We start from the raw sequence: 24,655 nt of genomic DNA, 5'->3' as shown, positions 1-24,655 counted from the left end.
TGAGATGAGAGACCAGTTGCAAGAACTAGGAGAATTTATGTTAGACAAAGAGATGACAACTACGGTGGTCAATGCATTACATGAGAAATGGGGCAACTTCACATCAAGTATACATGCCAAGAAGGAAGCTACCCCACTGAACAAACTTTGGTCTCTATGAAAAATTGAGGAGACTAGACTCAAAGCAAAAGATGATGTGGGATTAAAGGAGTAAGAATTTGTTGTTATGGCCAAGAGAAAAGGGAAATTTGGTGAATTTGGTCCACAAAGAAAGGGTAAAAGAGATATTTCCAAAGTCCAATGCTTTGGCTATCAAGAGTATGGACACTATAAGATTGGTTGTCCTAAGTTCAAGAATCACAACAATAAAAGGAAACTAGATGAAGCCCACAATACCTAAGAAGTGAAAGAAGAAGAGAAGAAGTAGAAGAAGGATGACCCTCCGGATATCTACTGTGATTGAGATCAACTTCTTCAGAAAAGTCTTATTTAAAGTTTTTGGTATCATAGGAACATGTAGCAGTAGGATAGAATGCATGATTTATGAGAATGTCATCGTCGGGAATATAGGAGCATTATGTAGAGATAGCTCAAATAAGGATATTCATGTATAAAGGGTGAAGCCATTATATTACCTCATAAATGGATAAAGGAATGATCGTGATCAAGAATAATCATCTTAGAAGGCCACTATCATCAACAGAAAATAGCATTTGCCGAATGAGGACTATAAGGATCCTCCTATGGAATCTTCAATAGAAGGTTCATGACTTTCATGAAAAGCATATGTCTCGATAGATATTCCACTTATGGGGATTCATGAAAGGATGATATGTAATCAAGGCAATATGTAGCAAAGAAAAGGGGATTGAGGTAATCTCAATCTAGGAAGCTATAAAAGGAAGCTAAGATGATTAAGGAAAGAACTAAGATGAGGTATGTATGCATCTATGTTTTCATTTAGATTCATGTCATCATTTGTATCAATGAGCATGGAGAATTTCTCTAGTAGCATGGTCAAGGACAGGGTAGATATACTTCATTGAATAAAATGCATGAAGGAATGGTTCACTCACTAATAAAAGTCAACATGAGAAATGACCTCGTATAGAGTATGAGGTGGTTGACAAGGAAACTTATAAATAATCATATAAGACAAAGAGATCTAGGATGAAGGGACACCATGGACACTATGAATCAAGATCCAATAGACTTGTTGAAGGTATCTCCCGAAAGAAGACACAAGAATTCTGACAAAGGAAGGAAAACACCAAAGGACCATTGACACTTGAAAAGGCCCTTGAGATGTGGAACATGTAGGATCCTAATGATTCAAATCCAACAAATATGTCATGATAGAACGCTGTCTCATAATGTATTACTTTATTTAATGTTATGCTTTGATTCCTTGAATAATATCTAAATGGGTTTATGCAGGGCTACTGGAACAAGGGTTGTAAGTTCAAGTACAAATAGCATTCATGTGATGAATGGAAATTCTTGAAAGAAACATGATGAGGATGAAGTATCCATATGACGAAGGTTCCATATACGTATCAAGAAGGCCACTTTCCATGAAGAAAGGAATGACATGACAAACCAAGAAGGAAAGTGATTGATGGTTGATGCCCAACAAAGAAGAAACTTGACTAAATTTCATGACATCAAGGAAAGAAATTGATCAAGCAACTAAAGGACAGACAAGAAGAAGTTGCTGATGAAAAGGAGAGTTACTGGTTGAGAGGGACCTCTAACAAGTCCCTGATTAAGAGGGCAATTGGTCAAGTCCCTAGTTAGAGGGAGCTTGGGTACATTCCTTTATAAGAACGACATATATTCCCTAGTTGAGAGGGAGAGGTAGACACAACATTCTTGTCTTCACTTAGGAAGAAATAATGGAGAATTGGGTAACCATCTGGCATCAGATGCTCTTTGAGGATGTGTAGGGCATCCAAGAGAAGAATAGGGAAGAGGATAGATATTCTTTGAGGGTTGGGAACCCAAGATAAGAATAATCCTAGAATTTCATACTCAGGGAATACCTGGGTGGGTATGTACCTTGAGAGACAATAATGAAGGTGTCTATAATCACTGGTATCACCAACATTATGCTTTGATCTGATGAGAGATAAAGTTGTTAGTAAATGACTTGTTGTGGAAGAAATTTTGGTTACTATGATGCTAGAATAGATGGATTGCCAATTTGATTTCTCTTATGTGAATTCTTCAGATTGAAAATGGCCAAACACCTTGTAAAGTGATTTATGAATACCTCCCTAGTTAAGAGGGAGTGTTGAAGAATGTGTAACTAGGTTTGGTCTTCATAAATGTAATTTTGATCTTTTTACTTGTAAAATAAAATAATTATTATATTTTTCATTAATAAGAATGGATTTCTTGTCCATTTGATAGGTCAAGAACATGTTGAAGTGTTTCTAGGAAAGTCAAAGATTCAATGTAATTATTGAAAACCCTTGTGTGCATGTCACACTATGTAAATCTATGTATTAGATTCAAAGAAATATGTCAAAAGAGATCCTCCAAAGCAAAGACAAGTCTCCTCTTCAAGTTTCCTCAATGAAATGTATTTTTGGTGCACTTAAGGTCAAGTCATCCTCACTGGCTCAAGTCTGCCAAATAAAAGTGACAAACTCCTATATATAGGGCCATTTGACCTCATCAAAGGGACAAGCAAGCAATCTCTAAAGTCGACGAAGAAGAGGATCAAGAAAGAGGTGAAAAGAAGAGAAAAGGGTTGGTTTTATGCCAATGAAGAAGAGAAGAAATAACTTTGAAGTTTTGGACTATTTTAGGGCTCCTCTCTATCACGTTTACGAAGGAAAGGAGGACGTTATACTATTGCAACAAGTCAAAAATTGCATCCCTCCAATAACTTTCGATTGGACTAAAAAGTGGTCTCAAATATGCCTCCATATCAAGTGAAGTGGGTCCCACCTCAAGCCAAGGAAGGGAGCAAGCTAGAAGCAAAATCTTGTGCCATAATTAGCCACACTGTTGGAAATAATACTAGCGGGGTGGGGAGGTGAATTAGTATTATCAAATCAACATAACTTTTTCATTTTCATACTCAAATTCATATACGCTACTTCAGTTAAGACAAACCACGTGTATATGTAACTATGTGTAGTGCAAAAAGCGTATATCAAGTAAAATTCTTTTTACAATGATTCTGTACTGGTGCAGTCTTATACCACTACATAGGCTACTATCTGTAGAAATATACAACCTTCTCTCATTCTCCAGACTCTCCTGGAAGGGAGCTACAACCCCCTTAGCTCTTGTACTAGCTGAAGTACTAGTACGTAGGTGTTGGCCTACAAAATGATACAACCTTCTCTTTTCTTCCAAAGACCATGTTTCATAAATTTTCATACTGGATCCATAAATACAAAATAATCACCACTGCAACACAATCATCAACTTATATCTGCATCATCAATCTCTAAATCACCCAATACTGAATCACTGAAACCCTGTCATCAAAATACAGTTACCTGAACACAGACCAGAGCCAAAACTCTGCAACAACCACTAGAACCAACAACAACCTGAAACATCAAATATCATAATGTATACGCTACTTGACTGTGTCAAAACTGTGTGTACACGTTCTTTCACCAGAGAGAACCCGTGTATAGATCTAAATATAATTACTTATATCTTCGCTTCCATTTCCAACTTGATTCAAATCGATCCAAGCATCACAGACCCATAACCAACATAGTAGATCTTCACCCTTCATCAGACATTCATTACTTGCACATGCCCCCTTGGCCTAATGATCTTCTCCTTATATAGGTTTAGGCTTCTCTCAATACCATGGTCCAAAACCATGTAGAAACAATACCTTGGACCCAATACCTAGGATCAACACTTCGGACCAAATACCATGGACCAATACCAAAATACCATGGGCCAAATACCACAGACCAAAACTTAGTTTCCCAACATGTACGCGCCTTTCCTTTTGTGAACCTACATGTGTACGCATACGCGCCTTTTTTTCTTCTCACCCGCATGTATACGCACTTCCATCAAGGTTAACCTACGTATATCTCTCTCTTGACCCGTTGTACTAGGATTTGTCCTTTGATTGAGTTTCCATCACCTGTATCACACCTTTGAGTGAGTTGCCATCAAGGACAACACTTTTATCATAATGCCAACAATCTCCCCCTTTGGACTTGATGGCAACCAAGTCACTTTCCCCCTTTGACATTAAGGGCAAAGGGCAGACCTAGAAGTTCTCTCCCTCTGTTGTCCATACTCCCCCTAAGTACCTGCTGAAATATCTGATTGGGCTCCCCCTTTGTATATGCCAAGATGTACCAATCCATCCATGCTCCCCCTGAGCACATGCAAGGTCTTTATAACAAAGACCAACAATCCATTCAAGACCATGATAGTCATTAGCCACTATCATACACCATATATGATATGCACCATAAGCATTCAGTTCTGTAACCTGCAATACCATTCTTTTGATCAAAAAACATGTATCATTTAGCCACATAAGCATCATCACCAAAGACTTCTAACAATAATGCCAACAATGCATTATTTGAAATATATTCTCCCCCTGAGCTTGTGCCAACCACCATATACCATGACCGAACCATTTCCTGAGTCTATTCAGCTGCCTTTTTCTTTTGAGCTCCATATACACGACTCTACAGCCTCTAGATCGTGTATATACGTGACTTATCTCTATTATATCAGCGCATGCAAGACGGAATAATGAAGGTCTACACTTTCAGTTTCCCCTATGTGTGTTATGTCAGCTGAACGAGTTATGTCACACATTTTTGTCTCTAATTCTATCTTCTTTAATACCTAGAATTGTGATGATGTATAATCCTCTTTCTTTGGAGTTTGAACTTTTCTCTTGCATTCCCTTGCTTTATTTCCAAACTTGTTACATGCATAGCATCTTACATGTTTTATGTTCCTTCTATTGCAATCAATTGCTTTGTGACCAAACATATTGCAAGAAAAACAATAACCTTTGAAGTACCTGGAATGTGATGATCTTATGTGCCGGTGTTGAACCATTCTACTTCTGCATATGGCTGCAACATGTCCAAGATTATGACATACATAACATTCAACATTATTCAATGGAGGGAATAATCGTCTATCACTTCCATAGTTAGGAGTAAAGGATTTTCTTTGAGGAATTTCTTTCCTTGGCTGTTGATGAGGTTTTCCTCTCATCTCCTTGTTGGGTATTTCAGAATTCTCATTAGAGTTCCTTGCCTCACCTTGTGAGCTAGATTCACCTTCACCAGATTCATAAAAGCCAAGACCAATTTTGATAGTAGGGGATCTTTGACTACCGAGAATTTCATCCAAAATCTTATTACTATCTTAAAATCATAATAGTTTATCCTTTTCTTCTAATTTACTTTTTAAGATATTTACCTCAACTTGATGTTGTTCTTCCTTTTCCAGATACTACTTCCTTATGTTTTCTTCAGCTTTTCTCCCTTCTTCCACTTGTTTCCTTAATTCGATTACTTCATGTTCTTGTTCTTCAAGAGCTTCTCTATTCTGCTTCTTTGATTGTTTAATATCTTCCTTTAGAGAGAGGATCTTTGATTCAAGTCTCTGAACTATTATGCTTTTATCTTTTACTACATCCTGCAATTGCTCCCTTACTCTGGTTACTGACTCCAATTGTTCCTTTAATCTAGTAACTTCCTCTGTTTCTACGTCCTTATTTTCATATGCCATGAGAAGTCTAATGTATTCATCACTATTGGATGAGTCATTACTTTTGACATGGGTATAATAACTTCTATTACCTTATTCATACATCTTTCCTTTGTTATGAGGACATCTAGTAGCGTAATGACCAACACTACCACATGAAAATCATTTGAAAGGTAGCTTACCTTCGAACCTTCCAGATCCCCGTTCAAGATTCTTGACAAAATTTACCTCATCTTCTCCTTCTGAAATGTATCCAGATTCATTTGCTGACACTTCGAATGTAGCTTCTCTCATATCTAATGGTCCTCCTTTTCTCATCTCAAAAGCAGTTAAGATTACGTGAAGCTACGTCACAATGATTTTCTGCAGATCCTCCTTTTCTTCTATGGCAAAAACTTTGGAATCAAATTTAGCATACAGGGATCTTAAAACCTTTTCAACTAAGATAACGTCCTTAAATTTTTCACCCAGATTCCTCATACAATTGACAATCTCATCTATACATAGAAAGTAATTAGCTATGCTTTCATTACTATGCATTTTAAGATTTTCATACCGTATTCTGAGAGTTTGAAGCTTTGCTCATTTTACCTGTTCATCTCCTTCATAGCTTAGAATGATTTTGTCCCAAATTTCTTTAGCTGATTTGAAATGCATGACCTTCATAAATTCTGATTGTGACAAACTTCCCAATAAGACAGTAACAACTTTGGCATTGAGTTCATATTGCTTTCTCTCTGCTGTATCTGTAGGAATTGCTTATGGATATGTGTATCCACCTTCCACGATTCCCCAAAAGTTCATTCCAAGCAATTGTAAATATGTTGTGGTTTTTATATTCTAGTGGAAAAAGTTGCTCCCATCAAAGATTGGTGGCTTGATGGATTCCTCTCTTTCTTGATTGCTCATTCTGATGGATCTTTCCTTCAAGCGATCAAGATTCTTCTAAAGGACCTGCTCTGATACCAATTGTTGGAAATAATACTGAGAGGGGGGGGGGGTGAATCAGTATTATTAAATCAATATAACTTTTTCATTTTCATACTCAGATTCATATACGCTACTTCAGTTAAGACAAACCGCATGTATACGCAACTGTGTGTAATGCAACAAGCATATATCAAGTAAACTTATGATTCAGTTAGTTGATCCTTAGTGAGTGCATTAGAACATTATTAACCATATGAACACTAAACAGGTGCAGTAAAATAGAACAGATCATCACACATAAGGAGCACACATGAACACCATGATATAAGGTGGAAACTCAATGTGGGTGAAAACCACCTGCTGCAATTCGTCTCTATCTTCTTTTAATTAGAAACTTCTTTTTACAATGATTCTGTATCGGTGCAGTCGTATACCAATATGCAGGCTGCTACCTGCAGAAGGCTACAACCTTCTCTCTTTCTCCAGACTCTCCTGGAAGGGAGCTACAACCCACTTAGCTCTTGTTCTAGCTGAAGTACTAGTACGTAGGTGCTGGCCTACAAAAGGCTACAACCTTCTGTTTCTTCCAGGGACCACGTTTCATAAATTTTCATACTGGATCCATAAATACAAAATAATCATCACTGCAATACAATCATCAACTTATATCTGCATCATCAATCTCTGAATCACCCAATACTGAATCACTGAAACCCTGTCATCAAAATACAGTTACCTGAACACAGACCAAAGCCCAAAACTCTACAACAACCAATAGAACCAACAGCAACCTGAAACATCAAATCTCATAATGTATACACTACTTGACTGTGTCAAAACCGCGTGTACACAAGCTTTCACCAGAGAGAACCTGCGTACAGATCTAAAGATAATTACTTATATCTACGCTGCCATTTCCAACTTGATTCAAATCGATCCAAGCATCACAGACCCATAACCAGCATACTAGATCTTTTCCCTTCATCATACATTCATTACTTGCACATGCCCCCTTGACCTAATGATCTTCTCCTTATATAGGTTTAGGCTTCTCTCAATTCCATGGTCCAAAACCATGTAGAAACAATACCTTGGACCCAATACCTGGGATCAACACTTCGGACCAAATACCATGGACCAATACCAAAATACCATGGACCAAATACCACAAACCAAAACTTAGTTTTCCAACATGTACGTGCCTTTCCTTCTATGAACTTGCGTGTGTACACATACGTGACTTTTTTTCTTCTCACCTATGTGTATACGCACTTCCATCAAGGTTAACCTATGTATATCTCTCCCTTGACCTGTTGTACTAGGATCTATCCTTTCATTGAGTTGCCATCACTTGTATCATACCTCTGAGTGAGTTGCCATCAAGGAAAACACTTTTATCACAATTCCAACACACACATGCGATGAAAAATCAGATCTACAGTAGGGTTAGAGGATGAGCCTCTAACTAAGGAATATACCTCAAGAAGAACCTCATTTTCTATCACAAGTATCAAGAAGAAGGAATATTACCAAGCAAGGTAGAGAAGGAAAGGAAGACACCTAAGAAGAGGTCTCTATTGAGACCTAGGGTTTCTACAGTTTCCAGAAAAAGAGTTGAGGGAAGTGCTATCAGTTGTTGGAAAAGTGTGAAGGCAGAGAACAAGGTGAAAGCTAGAATAAGGCATTGATTGAAGGACAAAAAGGAGGTTGCAAAAGTGAGATTGTGTCTTGTGCTTGGAGGATCTACCGGTCAAGGGTCTAGGGTTTGGAATTTGTCAATTGAAGCTTCAATAAGAGAAATTTGTAGAAGGGTTTTCCTCTCTAGGAGAAAGAGTTTTTCCCTTGGCTAAGAACCAACATATTGCATTATTGTCTCTTTTGTTTTTGGTAACTATTTGATCAAGAAAGAGATCACACATCAATAATAATAAGAGAAGATTGTGTTAATAAGGAAAAGTAAAAAGTTATTCACAAATAGCTATTATTGTTAGAAGAATCTCACTATAGCCCAGATGCCCTAGATTCTTCAACACCATTAAGGGCTCCAGAGCATTTGTCCCAACCTAGTCTCCAGGACTAGTAACTCAACCCAAGTTGTTCTAGGTCTTCCAGATTATTGTTCCAACCCACAACCATAAGGAACATGAGCACCAAAAATAAATAAATAAATAACTATGTAGAAAAACCCACAACACCATGGCTATCCAAGAAATGGTAAGGTAAGGTTGAAACACTACCAATCTATGCAATCCTCCATTCCAGTGACAACACATAACCAAATAATCACATGCATACACCATGCATCCAAAATTAAACATGGATATCATACATGAACCCTACTACCTATCATTCACTAACCCTACTACCTGTAAAGAAATTGAGTTGTAGCTATTGATCCTATTGTCTCCTTGTGCTTCCTTTCTTTCCTTTTCCTTCTTTCTCCAATCAAAGTGAAACTAGAGTGCTCCAAGCATTCTCCAAGAATGTGCTAAGTGTGAAAGAGTATGAGATAATGGAAGAGAGTTCAACCCAAAACTATCAAAAGGATAGCAACTATTTATCTAAAGTCTTTTTATCATTGTTGCCTCTAATTTCTTCATTTTCCTTTATTTTTTCTTCATTTTATTTTACTTTTCTTTCAATTTCCATAGCCATAAATTAATTACAATTGATCCCCATCATTATATTTTTTCCAACATTCAACTTGAAATACATGTCCTGTGACCTTGGTATTCTTTTATTTACTTAAAAAATCATCCAGGCTTTGTTATAGGTTTCCAAGTAGCTTTATCTGCTACCACCTATTCCTAATTTCCAGAGGCTAGAGCCCACAAGCATCCATAATGGAAAAATTATCAGCGAAAAGCATGTGAGTATTCACCTTCCTTTAGTTAAGTGTGTGGTATGGCACCGATATAATCAGAGCTAAGATTGTAATCTCAAAAGTAGAACTATAATCCTCACTTTCATATAATTATATTAAAGAGAGAGAAAACATTGTCAATTGTGATCTACAGTTAGATCGTTTCCATAAATCTCCTGCAAGAGACCATTGGAATTAGAGGTGAGCATAATAATTTCTCCATTTTATTCACAACCAGTGCATCACTAAAATAGTAAAATTTAATGTTTAAAGTCAACAAATGTTTGTAATTTTGAATATAACGCTTAAAAGTCTGAGGCTAAAGAATTATTTTGATTAAATATATGAAAGGAAGTGCACTATTTTTCTGATTTGATTTTTTAAGTGCTTATTCTTTTTTTTTTCTAAATTATGCCAAATCCTATTACTGAAACATAATGGTATACTGAGGCCATAGCCTTTGCCTATCCATGCCATAGTTTGGGCCAAAAACTAGCAAAACAAGATCTACACTGCCCATAATGGGAAACCAGTCCAATTCAAAAGCAAAGTTGCAGGTGTTATCTTGCTGCCCACACAAGGGAAACCAGAAATGACGCAAAGTATTTAACCAATTTTTCAGAAAAAAACAAAAAAATCATCAAAGTAACCATATGACAGCAAATTTTCCTAAAAAACCCAGAAAAAATAAAAAAACCATAATTCCCGAAACTTGAGACTCAAAGCCACGTGGCGAATTTTGTGGTTAGCCAGGTTGCATGCTGGAAAGCTAGGTGTTGCGCGGTGGTGACGGGTGTTCCTGAACAATGAAACATCTGTATTCATCCATGTCGTCGTCTACCTACGTTGCACCCGTGTCATCTTCCCATTGCTCCGGGTGTTCCTCCACGACAAAACATCTATAAGGATCCATGTCATCGTCTGCTTAATGGTCATGGTCCTTCTCCTTCCTAGTTTGCTTGTCTCAAGGAGTGTCCTGCTTTGCCCTAGTGCATTGTGTGCTCCCTTCAACCTTGGCAGGCTTCGCACTCATATGGCGTCCACCGATTGTGGCTAGATCCTCCTCATGGAAGGTAATGGAGATGGTGGCGGTAATGATGGGCTGGTTCAGGGAGCAGTGGTAGATGAATTGGGTTGAGTGGAGGGATGGCTGAGAAATTGTGGGAATTTCACTAGGTGGCAAGTCAAGGTATGTTGGGTGGAGGTGGAGAGGACGTGAGTGGTTTCTACCACTTTGTGTATTTGGGTATTGACCTGAGGTCAGTTGAGCTGAAGGGGAGGAAGTGTCAGAGACCGAAGATGGAGGAGAACAAGGCAATCTGCCTCTGTTGCCCCCTTTGCCACTATGCATTCAATGGTGAGTTCTGGGCATATTAACAATAGGGGTAGGAGAAAGACTGAAGGGAGACGGCTCAGAGTGAAGTGAGGGTGCAGCAGGTTTAGAGGTCAGATCAAAGGAAGGATTAGCTATAGACGCAGAGTGGAAGATGAAATTACAGTCCAAGATTTGAGTAAAATGAATGCCTGGGCTGAGATTAATGCAACAAAGGATGCTGCAACGCCTGCCTGTAGCAGTGCGAGAGCTTGGTTCCACTACTGCCAGAGGACAATGGCAACGCAGAGGCTGGGGATTAGAGGCTGGGGCAGTGGAGGTAAAATCACCAGAGGTCTTCATTGAGCTGAGCTGAGGTGGGTAGATGCAGTCGGTTTGAAGACAGTGCCAGTGCCACTGTTAATGCGATTTATGGATTGGTGTGTAGGATTACGGATGGCCATGTGGTAAGGCCATTTTTCATCCTGTTCTATCGCCATTCTATTAACTGTGATGTGCACCCACATCTAGGAGTTGTGCTTCCTTGCGCACTGGGTCAGTGCAATCTTGTATTTGATTTTGGTCATTTAAAATGTTGATGGTTCTAGAACGGAGTACCTGATCATGTTTGATTCATATGTTTGCCAGTAGATCGACAACCTTGTTGCTCTCTCCCTTGACGTGAATGAAAGTGGTGGCTCTTCTATTTTTCATCCATTGCTCTATTAGTTCTAGACGAGCCACTAGCCTCTAGCTGGTGGTGACTTTTGAGTTCGGGGTTCCCATTTGTATTTGGGTAACCATGTTGATGAGAATTTGAGAGTCCCCTTCTATTATAATATGATAGAATTTATGTTGATGAGCTAGATTCATACCTTGCCATAATCCTTCTAATTCTACTGAGTTATTTGTGTCCCAATCAATTGAACCAAACTAAAATAGTAGAGGTTTCTCTGCATGATTTCTGGATATTCCTCTGTGTCCTGCTTTGCCTAGGTTTCCCCTTGAGGCCCCATCAAAGTTTAGTTTGATAACATTTGTGCGAGGGGGATTCCAACGTGAGGGCTGCTTGGTGATGATGGTGGCTTTGTTGTGATCATTTTGAGCTTGCAGGATCCAAAATTTCCAATTTTCCCAAATACTCTGTTCCTGTGCCTGAGTGGGGGACGTCCTTTGCTTTCCATTGTTGGAGTGCCAGGTTTCTTGAATGTTCTGGCATAAATTGTTCTAGATGATTTCCAATTGAGTGCTTTGATTTTTGAAAGTTCTTTTGTTCCTTTCCTCCCAAATTGTCCAGTAAAATAAGCCCGGGAGGATTGTCCAAAGAGAGTTTAGAATCTTGTTGATGTATGGAGCAGGGGCCCAGTCGTTAATGGTGCTTTTGATATCCCCTGATATTTTGCATAGTCATTGACACCTGAAGGTGAGTTTTTCCCATAATTGGTTGGCCATGTGCCAAGAATCCATGAGATGTTGAATAGTTTCTCCTTGTTTCTTGCAGTTAGGATAGTATGAGGGTCCTTGGAATCCTCTTTTAATTATATTGTCCCAAGTGAGGATTTTTTGATGATATAATAGCCAAGTGAATGTAGAGACCTTGGGCCATATTCCAATAGTCCATAAACGTGTCCAAACGAGATTTGTTGGTTCCTATGTTTAGAGCATCAGCTTATATGCTTGTTTTGTTGTGCATATTCCCTTTGGAGTGTATTCCCATCTCAAAACATCTTTTCCATTTGTACATCTGATTTTCCTGCTAGTGAGCTCCTTGTGCAAATCTTTGTGGTAGTCTTTTGTTGTATTATTTGTTTTTTTGGTTTCCATTCCCTGAAGCCTTGATTGATACCTTGAGTCCAGTGCTTAGAGACTTGATCAGTTTGGTTGATGCTATTTCTTTCAGGATTTTGAGGGGGAAGGAACTCCAATATTTTGGGACGTTGTTGCCATGAGTCAACCCAAAATCTTGCAGTTCTCCCATCATGAATCTCCCAGAAGTTGTGTTGTTGTATTAACCCTTTATGCTGGTTGGCTGCATTCTAGATTAGAGAGCCTGTATCTGTATTGGTAATTCTAATTAGCTCTTCCTATGGTCGATTATTCACATATTTTGCAGTCCATAGTTAGGCCCAGGGCTTGTGTGGGCTTGACACCCATTGCCACCATAATCTTGCTCCCATCACAGAGTTTATGTGTTGAGGATCTCATAGTCCCAGGCCTCCTTGCTTTTTTGGTGTGAAGACTGTTTCCCATTTTACGAGCGCCCATTTGCGATTTTTCCCTAAGGAACTTGAGAGAAAGTTGTGTTGTAGGTATTTTATCTTTTTGAGCACCCATTTCAGCACTGCAAGAACTGAGAAAAGATATAGAGGCATAGATTACAAAACCGCCTTTATCAAAATAAGCCTACTTGCCATGTTGAGAGCTTTGTAAGTCCAAGATGATATTTGACCTTCAATTTTCTCAAGGAGGTGCTTCCAGGATGTATGCTTTAAGGCCAAATCTATTAAAGGAGCACCCAAGTATTTAGATGGAAGTTTGGCTTGTGAGAAGCCTATGATTCTGGCAATGCTTCTTTGGGTTTTAGGGGGAGTAGGGAAGAAGAAAATTTGAGATTTTGCAATGTTTATTGTGGTTCCTAAGGCCATTGAGAACGTGTCTAGCAAAGCTTTGAAAGAATGAGCTTCGTGAATAGAGGGGTGTCCAAACAACATATTGTCATCCACAAATTGTTGATGAGCGATGGAAGAGGTTCCATGGGCAGAGATGCCTCTAAGGTCGTGGGAGTGAACAACATGCTTTATAAGGTTCCCCAAACCTTCTACCATGAGGATAAAAAGGAAGGGAGATAATGGATCGCCTTGATGAATTCCTCGTGAGGGAGTGTAGGGACTAGATGGGACACAATTAACTAAGATAGAGTAAAAGGTGGATGAAATGAGATTCATAACCCACCTGAACTAGGTCAGGCTGAAGCTGAAGGCAGTAAGCATTTGTTTTACGTAAGTCCAATTTAATTTATCAAAAGCTTTAGATAGGTCAATTTTTAGAAGCATACCTGCTTGTTTGTTGCTCTTTAAGGAGTGTATGATTTCATGAGTTAGGATTATGCCATACAGAATTTGACGTCCTTCTACATATTCAGATTGTTCCAGTGAAATGAGGAGTGGGAGAAGTGGTTTGAGATGGTTGGCGATGACCTTCGAAATGATTTTGTATATGACATTGCAAAGAGTAATGGCTCTAAACTTCTCGGGAGTGCTCGACTGATATTCTTTGGGGATGAGAGCTATGAATGTTGCATTGAGAGAAGGAAGAAGCCAATGCATAGTTCTGGATTCTTCTACCACCTTCCATACCTCATTTTTTATAAGATCCAAAAAGTGATGGAAGAAGTTCAAGGTGAAGCCATCCAATCTGGGAGCTTTCCCATATTTCAGTTGAGCTGATGCTGATTCTACTTCCAACATAGTAATCGGTCGCAATAAGAGCTGATTGTGCTCTTCTCTAATGAGTTTTGGAATATGATGGAGAATTTCATTTATAGCAGTCTGTCTATTTGTTGGCGGCTCTTGATGTACCATTTTGAAATGGTTGATGAGCTCTCTCTCAATGTCTTCATGTTTCTCCAGTTGTACACCCTGTTGATTCTGAAGATGTGCAATGGTGTTATTAATTATTCTCTATATCATAGTGCGATGAAAGAATTTGGTGTTTCTTTCACCTTCCTTTAACCACTTGATTCTTGATTTTTGTTTCCAGAGAATTTCCTCTTTCTTCCTTCTTTCTTCTAGCTGTGTGAGAAGAACTTGTTCTTGACTTACCAAGGTCGGTTCTGCCTCCTTCAATGATCTTTTGATGTAGCTCTGTCATGCTTTGCTCGAGCATTTTTTGACCTTGAAATATATTGCCGAAGGTGGCATGATTCCAGTGCTTGATTTGCTTTTTGAGATGCTTTAGCCGTTGTTGGAATTGATACATAGTTGAGCCTCCAGAAGGGGGGAAGTTATCCCAGGCTGAATTGACTATATTTTTGAAATCTGGGTGGGTGAGCCAGAATGTTTCAAATCTGAATGGTTTCCTAATTGAGTCTCCAGGTCTTGTCCATTGAAGGGAAATGGGCCAGTGATCTGAGCCTGCTAGGGGGAGAATTGAAGCAGTAATGTCACCTCCCAAATGTACTGAGTTACCCAAGATTAGGAATCTATCTAGCCTAGATGTGATTTGTTGAGAGCCTGACCTTTTATTATTCCAAGTGAAAAGACCATTATCAAATGGTAAATCTATTAGCCAGTTATTTTGGATGTAGTCTTTGAAGCCTCTACTTTCACTATCCAATTTCACTCTGCCTCCATTTTTTTCCTCCTGTCTCGTAATCATATTGAATTCACCTCCTGTGATCCAAAGTGGATGGCTTCTTGTGGAGTTGAGAGTTTCCAGCATTTTTAGCAGTGCACTCTTTTGCACAGAATCTTGAGGGAAGTATACATTTGTCAAATGACCATGTATGTTGGTTCCTATGATCTAGAATGTGGCCTGGATGAGATGATGTGAGGCATGAAAGTCTGTGAGTGAAATGTTTTGTGTATTCCAGGCTATAGCAAGCCCTCTCGAAGCTCCAGATGCATCTACCATAACAGTTTGGCATCCTAGACAAGCTTTGGATAAAATAGAACCTAATGTGCTATTGTTACATTTTGTTTCCTGCATGAAGAGTAAATGGGGTTTTTCATGTTGAATCATGTTTTTGATCATCCTATATTTCCTGGGACTATTGAGTCCTCTTACATTCCATGAGATGAGCTTCATGGTTGACCAGTTGGTAATGGTCTGTAATATTTGGTCAGCTTGGAGCACCTGCTGGACTCCACTAACATTTCCCCAATGAGGATGGTGCATTGTAAATTTGTCTTTCTGCCCCTTTTCTTCCCATCTTTGGTGGTGTGTTTCCCATCCCAACTGCTTCCTTGTTGTATGCCCAAGGTTCTTTGCTAGTGTACTCTTGAGAGTACTACTTCCAGATTTTCAAGCTACCTGTACGGTATTTTGTCGAACTCTTTATTTTTGCAAGCTTGTTCGAGACCAAACACGTTTAGGTCTCCTAGATCGAAGCTCTCTGGCTCTTCTTCCATGTGACTTTGTTGACTACTTTCAGCCATGTTGTGGTTTGTTTTCAGTGGGTCTGTCATAAAATTGTCAATGTCCATTCCTTTTGCTGACCATATCACTTTGTCTTCTTCTTGAAGGGGGGTAGGTTGAGAAACTGTTGGATGATACTCTGAGTTATTCTCCGAAGAGGCTCACTAAAAGCGTTGGGAATGGGAACAACGGATGACTTAGAGGTTGGCGCGGAGGCTGTCTTAACCATTTTGGAAGGATTTGATTCTGGCATATCTAGGTTTGATAAAAGATCAAAACTATTGCTAGTGGATGGTGCAGCAGAGGTGGGCATGGTGTTTTTTAGTCCATGGGGGAGTTTTTTGGTATGCTTCTTTCTATTTGCGACTTTGGCGAACCCTTCATTGTCAGATTTTTCTAGATGGTCTGAGGGTTTAGGAGAGGCATTTAAGGGGTAGTCACGAAATAAATGTCCATGAGCATGTCATTTCTTGCATCTAAAAGGCACATGTTCATAATCTATGGGTTGAATCCATTCAAAGTCATCATGAAGGAGACTTACAAAGTCCGTGATTTCTTTTCCGAGTCACATGTAAACGCATATTCGAGCATAAGATATGTACCGATGGAGCTTTGTTTCCTTTGCAATCTTTATGAACTCTCATAGCATGTTGCTAATAGCTTTGATTGATTCTTCATCCCAGTATTCCAAACATAAGGAGTACATGTGAATCTAGACTAGTGCCCATCTGAAGTCTTCCTTGTCTGGGTTAATTCTTTCTATCCAATCTCTTAGATATAGACCTGCGACATTGAAGAAATAGGGACCTCCATCGAGAATGCAGTTTTTGTCTTCAATACAGTTGAAGATGGCTGTAAAAAAACCTATGGGGCCTAACTGAAGGGTAACATGCCCTTTTGGCTTCCATTTGGAGGTTATCCATCCCTGTAGGGCTTTCTCAGTTGGACAGTAGCCTATGAATTTACCTATAAGCGAATGATCTTTCATATATTGGATTTGAGCATTGATTTTATGGCTAGGTAGATCGATCTTGGGGCGTTCCGCTACAATAGGCTTGCATGTGGAAGATGTTGCCTTATTTGGTTCATTAGGTATCGTGGAGGTGTGCTCCTTTCCTTTGTTCTGATCTTCTACTTCCTGCTACTGTGCAGGTTGGATCAATGGTTGTTTCGTGATCCCGGTTAAGGGTTGTTCATTTTCGTCCCTGTGTGGCATGTTTCCAGTGTTGCTACTAGTAGGGGGAGGCCTTGTGGCCTCCCCCATCTGAATGTTCGTTGTTTGTTTCTATCAGAACAACTAAGCCCATGCTCGAAGTGTGACAACTTGATTCTGAAGGTCTGCCACTTCTGTCTCTGTGTTGTGGAAAGTTTTGTCAGAAACCCTCATCCACCATTTTCCTCTCAGTCCATCGCCTTACGTGCTTATTCCTTTTATTATTCTAATGGAATAACATTATTTTTTTGTTTGTTTTATTAAAGTTATTATTCTTTTGATTAAAGAGTCATATATTTTTTATTAATTTAACTAAAGCTCCCTACTTTGTTTTGGAAATCTAGCTAGCCAAAGGATTTTACAATATTTTCTTTAGTTTGTTGTGTTAAATTCTACTGTATGTCATGAAAACTAGCATACCAAAATATCTCCATTGTTAATTTTTTGATAACTCTACATGCTCTCTCTATGAAAATATGATAACCCTAGTTTGACATTTCATGCTCATGTGTGTGTGTGCTTGATTATACTTGTTGTTGGATATTTGTAGGCACATAGTCTACAAGACATTGAATATGCATATCTACCTCATACTCGTTGATGACTTGACAATGATGTTGAGCATAATAAAAAGAGGGAGATGCAAGAATCTTGATGGTTGAATATTAATAGATGACCTGATTGACATATGAATATAGAAGGAATGGTGTTTTGAAGATTCAAGTTCTTTGATGATATAATAATGTGAAAGAGAGAGCTTGTATGTATGAATTATTGATAATGAATAAGAAGATTGGATAGACAAAGTGTGTATCTCCTCAGTTAAGAGGGAGGGAATATTGTGACCACTATAGTAAATACCTTTAAGAAATAGTAATATCAGAGAAAGGATAAATCACTAAAAATGATTATTCATGATTGATGAAGTTGTGATCAAGAATTGGATGTCTTGGAAAGTGTTAAGGATGAGTTTGGTACTACTAGAAAATTTGAAGGAAATGTTTGTCAAGATGTGTTTTGATATTGTGATAATCTAAGAAACATCAAAATAGTTCCAAACCTTGAATATTATGCTAGAATACAATAATATATACATTGGAAGTTTTAATACCGGTTTGGGTCGTGAAGCAACAATATGTGCCAATAAATGAACAAGTAGTTGATCAATTCTCAAAATATCTTCCTAAAAAGAAGTTAGTTTATTTTAGTAGAATGCTCAGATTGTCTGATATCTCTAATTCGGTTCAGATGAAGATATGAGTACCATAAAACTACTTTTATGATGGTACTTGGGAGGACATCATAGCTTGGTTAACATTGATATCTCAGTTGATGTCTATATCCTAGAGGGACGATATCATGTGGCAAGTCAGTTTAGTGTTGATACCTATATCACTACAAGGGTTGGTGTAAGAACATGGAGGCATATATGGTATCTATATAACGTTGGATGGATACCAAGGTCTTATCTTGATGGTACCTATAGTGGTAATTTCCTAGATGACACCTTAGTCCTTATTGGGTGGATACATTGGCAGTTAGGGTATCCTTCGAATTCCATATGTTGCTCTACTCTTCTTAAGAAAATTTCAAATTGAGGTCAACCTTGTACTCGTAAAAAAATTATGAATACCTCACTAGTTAAGAGAGATTGTTGAGAAATGTAACCATAATTTTCCTTCATAATTGTATTTAAGTCATAAGGCAATGTATTTTTCAAAAAGAAAGAAAAAGGAAATTATTTGTAAAATAAAAATTAATTATAAGCATGGGTTACATGCTTTGATTATTTTGTTTCTAGGTAAAAGTCGACATTAAAGGCTTATAGTATTTATATCAAGAGTCATATTCTTTGTCATTATGATCTAGAACCTTACTGGGCTTATTATGTCAAAGAAGGGAATTATTTTTATGTAAAAAGAGTCATTTGTCACTCCTCCACCAAGTCATCCATCAAGTTGGCCTCATTGAGGGAATTTGACCACATAAAAGACTGTAAAATCAGTGCTACGCGACCTCATTTGGACACCAATCAAGGAAGTTTTGATTTGTAGTTTCGAGAATAAGAAAGGAGTGTGAAATACTAAGGAAATAAGGAGAAACCCTAAATCAAAGGAATAGGAACCTTAGTGAAGGATTTGAAAACATTTTTTCCCTATGTTCTACCACACGTGCTTGTTTTTGGGTTGTAGGAGGTTCAAAGTTGCAGGTCTGTAGTAGGGCCAAAATTCTAAAGTAAGAGGGTTGAAATCTAAATTTTTATAGGATTGAAGCAATTTGATTACAGTTGACTATTGAAGTTTGACTAATTATCTTGGGAGGATCACTTGGAGGATTGGATGAGGTATTTTTGTCTAGTCAATGATTTTGGTTATCTCATTTGATTTGATTCTAAAAGAAAAGAAGATATTTTTTTTGGTTTTCTCCTACAAGAGGGGTTTTAGCCCTGACATGGAGCCTATATCTAGTGTGTTTGTTGATATTCATGTTTTTGGTAGCTACTTGGTGATAAGAAGATAAAAGAAGATATAAAATAAGTTAATAATAATTCAAAGATAATCACAAGTAACTATCATGATAAGAAAATATTTCCACCTTTATGATTTTCTAACACCATACATGACATTTATCTCTATTCATGTTATTTTGTAGTGGATAAATTAGCCAAATAGGGTTATCCATCTTGGAAAAATGGGGGGTTTTTCTTTTTTCTATGTCTTCATGTCCCTTCATGGACCATAATTAATTTAAATTGTTTCTTGGAAGACATCAATCTAACCTCTCAAGGGGTGGCTCCTCTTGTATTTTCAAGAATAATAGTAAGAAAACCACTTTCATTATATTAACAAAAATACATATTTAAATTCTGATAAAGAATGTTCACTTTTTGGATTTTTGGCCACACATCATCATAAAATTCATTTTAAAATGGATTTTCCACTTTTCCTACATTTTTTTTTCAATTTGCATTCTAGAAAACAAAATAAAAATCAAAGTTGCAATTCTATTTCCACTATATTAAAATTCTCTTTGAAGCATTTTAAATTTCCAACTCATTATTCCTTCAATTGTTTCAGGCCTTCCTACCTAAGCATCCTCATGGTTTTGTTCTTCACTCAATGTGTCCCTAGAAATCCAACAATTCTCAAGAATCATGACTAACATTTCATGTCTCAAAGGTGGTTTTCATTCAAATTTTCAGATACTAAGCAACGTGCATTTTAGAAAAAAACCATTATACTTCTATACATAAATATTGCATGTCATGTTTTCATAATGGTAAACATTATAACTTCACATTTTCAATTGAAAAGTGCATTGCAACATTTTGCCTTTCACTGACTCTTATGCTTCCTGTTTCCAGAATCTTAGTGATGTCACTATGTTGTCATTAAGCTTGTAACACCCCCTCCCACATTTACCTAGGTTCACTGGTCCACTAGGGTAAACATGTGAAGAATATTTATTATGATATAACCACACATCCTTGATATAATTAATAAAGTGAGGCTAACAAATAGAGCTTAACAATCACAACCATACATCCTACAAAGTTTATAGGATACTTAGAGGCAGTACCACCACTCCCAGTACCCAAACCCTTAGTTAAATTGATTTTTAACCCACCTAGACTCTCATTTGCATGCATGACAAGGCCTCCATGTGACTATAGGACTCTAGTTACATGCATGAGCCTGCAAGCCAATGACTATAGCCTCATATCCTCAATTATGTGCCTACAACCCTGGATTTTGTGCCACTTTTTCTGGGCTAGAAACCAGACCTCTACCCAGAACTTGATAGAAATTTCTATAATGGTAAAAGACATAATGAAAAATATTTTGAATCAAAACTTGATCAATGACTTGGCCTAACCGAGCCTAACCATGAAAAACGTGTCATAAAATACATTGTGAAGATGTACTCTATAGGCTATAATTACATATATGAACATAAGGATCACATACTTGTTTGAGAATCATCAAGAAGGTCTAATGCCCTCTCATAGTAGCTGCAATAACATCTATTAGGTAATTCATTCAATAACCAATCATATATCAATCAAACATCTTAGGATCTATCATGAAACTGTGCTTAAAACCAATATATAAACAACACATTAAAATTGATAAAACAACCATTAAAACCATGAACTAATTAATATCAAAAGCTAAAGAGAAAAAGGTATGAACTAATCCTCAAAATCCTTTCTATCATTGAGGCCTCTAATTTCTTCATTTTCGTCTAATTTCCTTCAAATTTCCTCTTGTGCAATTATGTGACCTTTCACCTTCCTTTTCTCTTATTTTCCATTATTTTCATAAATAAATGCCAATTAATGTCTCTTTTACTTTTCAAATTCCTTTGATATTGCCTTTTCCAATTTCCTATATCCATAATAAACCAAATGAACACCCACTACGATGTTGTACCTGACATTCTACTTGAAATATGTGTCCTAAGACCTTGGTCTTATTTTTTCCTTTATTAACATTATTACATCGATTTTTAACCCAGGGTTGTTGCAGACCCCTCTCCCTTAGGGGAACACCATCCTTGGTGTTTAATGACACCTACAACAAGAAAAAACATTGAAAATCAAAGCATACCACCCATGGAGCTATATAACTTAGCTCGATGCAGTATTTACAATGATCAACCTGCTAAAAAGAAAAACCAACATGACAAACATAAAAACATAACAACCATAACGCTTATTGGTGCTTTATAACACAGCTCATTGTGTTGTTTAAACCAATATACATATATACATATACCAAAACTTATTTTCCTCAACCAAAAAATAATTAAGGTTACATAGCCCACATTTGATCAACCATCTCCCACGTAGCTTCATCGGGCCTAAATTTCTTCCACTACATTTTAGCTTGCTCAATTTCTTCACTCTAGAGCATGAACATATTTTTCTACAAAATGCACTAAGGTTTGAGCTGAAATTATCCTTCTAGTTCCACCTACAATATATACCAATCAATTACATAACCAACATCTTTCACATGTCTTTTAAGCAATGAAACTTGGAAAACATCATGGAATTTCATTATTGGAGGAAGTGCAAGTTTGTAGGCCATTGGTCCAATCCTCTCATGGATCTCGAAAGGTCCACGAGACTGAGGTGCCAACTTGGCACATGACATAATCCTCAAGGAGCTCTTCTTGGGCTTGATGCACAAGTATGCATGTTCCCCACCCTAAAACTCCTTAAATGCCCTATTTTTCATGCTTTCTTTAGATTCTTTTTGATAACCTACATTTCTTGTTCCATACCTTCCAACATGCCCATTCCTATTAATACTCTATTCACAGGATTACTCCAACTGATGGGAGTATTACAACTCTGCCCACAAAGTGCCTCAAATGGACTCATCCTCGATGACTCCTGATATCCATTGTTGTACGAAAACCCAACCAATGAAATATAATCTTCTCACTTCTACTACTAATGCATAGCATACATCTTCAACATGTCCTCTAGAATCTTGTTGACCTTCTCTTTCTGTCCATCTTTCTATGGATGATAAGTTGTACTGAAGGCCAACTTTGTAACCAAACCTTTAAATAACACTTTCCGAAACCTAAAAGTGCACTTGGCATATTTTTCATATACAATCTTATTTGGAACACCATTCAACCTCATTATATCCCTAATGAATACTTGTGCTAAATCACTAGCCTAATTTTTAGATTTTACTGGAATGAAATGTGCTACCTTTGTCAACCTGTCCACCACAACCATAATAGAATCATGTTGTCTAGATGTCCTTGGTGAAACTCTAATGAAATCCATTGAAATGACCTCCCATTTCCACTATGGAATTGTAATTAGTTGAATTGCACCACCTGAATTCTTACATTCTCCTTTTACCTATTGACAATCCAAACACCTAACCACAAACTCTGCCACTTCCTTCTTCAGATTCAGACAAGAGTATAACTTCTTCATAACTATCCATGGATTTTCTATCTCCAGTGACCTGAATAAGATTTAACATGGAATTCACTCAAGATATGCTATTTGAGCTCATTTTTGTTTGACACATAGATTTTGTCTTAGATCTTGATTAAATAATTTGTTGTAAGATGATAATCCACATCTTGTTCACATGTACCTGCTATAAATTGTGCCTAATATCCCTGTACCTATCATCCTATTGTCCTAATTGTAAGTTTCGATCCTATATATATTTCCAATAAGAACTCATAGATGTTATATTACTTACTTATATCCATCTGCTAAGAGAAACTACAACCATGTTTTCCTTTATTTTAATATACCTGATCTCAAAGTCAAAATCATTGATCGTTTCCAACCATCTAGCCTTCCTACCATTCAGATTTGGTTAATCAAATAAGTACCTCAATCCACTATGATCACTCACCAAGATGAATCACTTACCAAGAAGATAGTGCCTCCACATATTCAATGGATGGATGATCACTGCCAACTCAAGATCATGTGTCACATAGTTCTACTCGTGCTCATTTAGTTTCCTTGATCCATAGAAAACTATCTTTCCTTCCTTTATTAGGACTCCACCAAATCCTCTCTTATAAGCATTGTTGAGCCTCAGTTTTGTCTATATTTTCATACTTTTTACTGAATAATTTTATGCTTGTACTAAGTTTCTATCACCATTATTATTATTTTTATGCATTATTAAGTTATTATTTAGAGGCATTTAGAGCTGACAGCTGTTGATCTATGGAATATTCTTGTTTTGTTAATTTGAAGAGTACTTAATGTGAAAATTTCATTAATGTTTTTTGTGATAGGTGCTAGCATTTCTTGTACCAAGATTTCCTGCACCAACAGTTCCTATACCAACAGTTCCCGCATCAACAGTTCCTATACCAACAATTCTTGTACCACTAGTGCAAAACAATGTCCTCACCTCCACGATTTTCATATTTCAGGTTGTCTTGATGCAAAAAGAACATATGGATTTTGAGGAGAAGGTGCTCGACATTCTGATGTGTTCCCTTGATCACACCTAGGTCTTCCAGATAATGTGTGGGGCTAAGGTCCAAGAATACAGTAAAACTATTTCTAGAATCCAAAGGTTGTTAAAATCGTATTCTTCCTTTGACTGTTCTGGAGAATACTTCATGACACAACACTGGTTGTTGAAACCACAGATCAAATAAAATCTCTTTATTTTGGCTTAGAATTCTTGCATAATTCTAAATTTATATGGGTTGATAAATTTCAATCCAAATAGCTGGGAGGCATTGTTTTTTGGTAAACTATAGATCAATTTAAATCCACTCAACAATTGAGTCTCCTTATTTTTGGTTCAAGATTAGTTTGTGATTCTAAAGTTATATGCGCTATGTAACTGTGGATCCAAATCACTAGGAGGAAGCATTGTTATAAATGTGAATACTGTATACTGTGGGATGATCCTTGTAGGGGGCCACTAGAGCCTAGCGTTGCTTGTTCAGTGAT

The sequence above is a fragment of the Pinus tabuliformis genome, chromosome 2_1, assembly GCF_031772625.1.
Source record: "Pinus tabuliformis cultivar Carrire ecotype Pingquan chromosome 2_1, CPIR1, whole genome shotgun sequence".
Classification (NCBI taxonomy): domain Eukaryota; kingdom Viridiplantae; phylum Streptophyta; class Pinopsida; order Pinales; family Pinaceae; genus Pinus; species Pinus tabuliformis.
Note: the sequence above shows the minus strand (reverse complement) of the source record.